Source organism: Aethalodelphis obliquidens, unplaced genomic scaffold (assembly GCF_003676395.1).
Source record: "Aethalodelphis obliquidens isolate GAN/ISIS:26980383/991018 unplaced genomic scaffold, ASM367639v1 scaffold24, whole genome shotgun sequence".
Classification (NCBI taxonomy): domain Eukaryota; kingdom Metazoa; phylum Chordata; class Mammalia; order Artiodactyla; family Delphinidae; genus Aethalodelphis; species Aethalodelphis obliquidens.
Genome location: NW_020837968.1, coordinates 19,487,183 through 19,491,078, shown reverse-complemented (window position 1 = coordinate 19,491,078; position 3,896 = coordinate 19,487,183).

Genomic DNA, 3,896 nt, shown 5'->3' with positions numbered 1-3,896 from the left:
GGCCAGAGATCATCTCAGTCAAAACCAAAGTAAACTAACCATGAACAATCCAAAAAAGGAAATTAAGAAAACAATCCAATTCATAACAGCATCAAAAAGAATAAAATATTTAGGAACAAACTTAATCCAGGAGGCAAAACTACAAAACATTGCTGAAAGAAATTAAAGAAGACACACAGATAAATGGAAAGACATCCATGTTCATGGACTGGAAGACTTAATATTGTTAAGATGTCAATACTACCCAAAATGATTTACAGATTCAATGCAATCCCTACCAAAACCCCAATGACATTTTTTGCAGAAATAGGAAAAAACATCCTGAAGTTCATATTGTATTTCAAAGGACCCCAAATTGCTACAATAATCTTGAAAAAGGACAAAGTTGGAGACCTCGTACTTCCTGATTTCAAACCTTACTAAAAACCTACAGTAATCAAAACAGTGTTGTATGGCATAAAGACAGATAAATGAACAGAATAGAGAACTCAGAAATAAACACTTGTGTATGTGGTCAAATGATCTATGAGAAGGGTGCCAAGACCACTCAATGGGAAAAGGATGGTCTCTTCAACAAATGGTGTCGGGAAAGCTGGACATCCATATGAAAAAGAATGAGGTTGAACCCTAATCTTATATCATACACAAAAATTAACTCAAAATGGATTACATAAGACCCCCAAACTATAAAACCCCTAGAAGAAAACATAGGAGAAAAGCTTCATGCCATTGGATTTGACAATGATTTCTTGGATATGACCCAAATGTACAGGCATCAAAAGCAAAAAGAGACAAATGGGACTTCATCACACTTAAAAACTTCTGTGCATCAAAGGAAACAATCAACAAAGTGTGAAGGCAACCTAGAGAATGGGAGAAAATATATGTAAATCATATATCTGATAAGTGGTTTAATAACCAGAATATGAAAAGAGCACCTACAACTCAACAACAAAAAACCAAATAATCTGATTGAAAAATGGGGAAAGAAATAAAATAGACACTTCTCCAAAGAAAATATACAAATGGCTTACAAGCACATGAAAAGATGTTCAACACTGTTAAGCATTAGGGAAATGCAAATCGAAACCACAAATAGATACCACCTCACATCCATTAGGATGGCTGCTATCAACACAAAACAAAACAAAACAGAAAATAACAAGCATTGGTGAGGACATGGAGAAATTGAAACTCTTTGTGCAATGTTGGTGTGAATGTAAAATAGTGTAGCCGCTATGGAAAATAGTATGCTGTTTCCTCAAAAAATTAAATAGAATTACCATATGATCCAGCAGTCCCACTTCTGGGTATATATCCGAAAGAACTGAAAGCAAGATCTCAAAGAGATATTTGCACAGCTATGTGCATTGCAGCATTACCCACAATGGCCAAGAGGTAGAAGCAATCCAAATGCTCATTGACAGCTGAATAGATAAAGAAAATATGGAATGTACATACAATGGAATATTATTTAACATAAAAAGGAATGAAATCTGCCACATGCTACAACATGGATGAACTTGAAGGACTTTATGCTAAGAGAAATAAGCCAGCCACAAAAAGAGAAATACTGTATGAATTCCACTTAGATGAGTTATCTAGAGCAATCAAAATCATAGAGAAAGTAGAGCGATGGTTGCCAGGGGCTGGAGGGGAGAGAAAAATGAGGAGTCGTTCAATGGGTAGAGTTTCAGGGTTGCAAGACGAAAACATTCTGGAGATTTAATCCACAACAGTGTGAATATGCTTGACACTACTGAACTCTGCACTTGAAAATGATTAAGATGGTAAATTTTATGTTATGTTTTTTTAATCACAGTTAAAAATAAAAAGAAATCAAAGCATATAGGTGCCAATCAAGGACTAGTGGTTCCCCCATCCCTTCACACTTAGGTGCTACTCCAAGAAGAAGGGAGAAGATGACAATTCATAAAACTGAGTTTATCAGTTTTATTTTCTAACAATAGGCACAATGGGACTTAAGTTACAGAAAAAGTAAGAAAGTTATTGTGGCAAACACTGTTAGTTGTCTATCTAGAACCTTCCCTGCTCCTCTGCCATTTCTTCCTTAACTAACAGAACTCCAATTTTATTCAGATATCCACCCCTCCCCCGTGAGACTAAGGGTTAAGTTCTGATTGGTCTAGGCTGGCCATGGCAATCCCACACTAAACCAGTGATTGGTTTAGGTGTCGGGATGTGACACAATTCTGGCCAATGAGATTTAGGGGGAAATCTGCCCAGGGGGCTTCTAAGAATGATTTGCATTGACCTTAAAAAATGACACAGGAATATTCATTCTCTCTCCCCCTCCCCTCTTCTCTCTCTCTGCAACTGGCTCTGCACAGGTGAGAATGCCAGAGAAGAAAATGGAAAGAATGAAACAATAATCAATGATGATTTCGTTGAACTGCTGAATGAACCAAACCCAGAACCACCATATTCTACTTCTTGTCATGTGAGATAACAAACTCCTGACTGTTTAAGTCCATTGGAGCCTAAATTAAGGCAAGACCTACCCCAACTTAAACAATTTAATTTAATTTAAACAATTAAAAAAAAAAAGTCCTGGGCTTCCCTGGTGGTGAGAGTCCGCCTGCCGATGCAGGGGACACGGGTTCGTGCCCCGGTCCGGGAGGATCCCACATGCTGCGGAGCGGCTGGGCCCGTGAGCCATGGCCGCTGAGCCTGCGTGGCTGGAGCCTGTGCTCCGCAACGGGAGCGGCCACAACAGTGAGAGGCCCACGTACCGCAAAAAAAAAAAAAAAAAAAAAAAAAGTCCTCTACTAAGGCCTTCAGATACTTGTAGCCACAGCATCCTGGTGGTTTTCTGTATTTTTTCACAGCTGGAAACATGGTGTAAAATAAGTCCCCCTCATTCTGCACCAGGGCCATCTGGAATCAGGGAGGGCCACCTTTCCCTCAGGAATCTCAGGTACCACTCTGAGGCCCCGGCACCCATGCCTCTGACCAGCTCTGCTTTGCTGTCTGTTTTGCCACTGCAGCCCTCTTGGGTTTGATTTGTGCTTCTGGAAACTAAAAATTCTTTTAGTGGCCAGACTCCAAGCCCCATGAGCCCTGAATCTTTTCATTTCTATATCTCCATGCTGCCTGGAATACACCAAGGAGGTAGCAAGTTCTCTGGTATGAATAAATTAATTTCCTCCTGAACCAGGGCAGATCATGCCCAGAAAAGTCTCTGTCTGTGGTGACGACTGACAACTCTGCCTGTACCAGCCCCTCCAGCTACCCTCAATGCACAGGGCCAGGACCAGTAGGGATGAGCCTGGGACAATTAACCAAGTCCCAGGCCAGGGGCTGAAGGGCAGGCAGAGTTCCCCTCGTGCCAAGGGCCCCACTTTCCTCCCTCCCAAGAGCCCTGTGTCACACACCCCCCGCCATGTTTAACTCCGGTCTGCCAGACTTGCTGTGGTTATCAGCTAATAGTTCGAGGGGCCTTGCCGTAGCTTTTTAAAAACTGTTAAAATACCATTTGGATCACTTTTACTACTCTTCAAATCACTAGTTTGGGAATCACTAATGTGTTTTAAACCCTTCATTTTATAAATGTGAGAAACTGGGGTCCAAAGAGGTAAATTGGCCAGCTGGTCATGGCTGTGGGTAGCTGACTATAAATCGACTTTCTAGGCCCCAAACAGCCACACATTTTATTGTATTACACTCTTCTTTTGTCAGGAAACTATGACTATAGGAGAATCCCATGTGTATTTGCTTTAGGAAGATACAATTTCTTAGCCTAATGAGAAGGTAGAGGGAGACACTGGTAACGCTTGGGCAGGTCTTGTCTTAATCTGGTTCCCTCAGCAGCCAGCCTGAGATGAGGATTGAGAGCAGGCAGCTCCTGTGCACTGTGGGGGATGTTCCAGTATGGG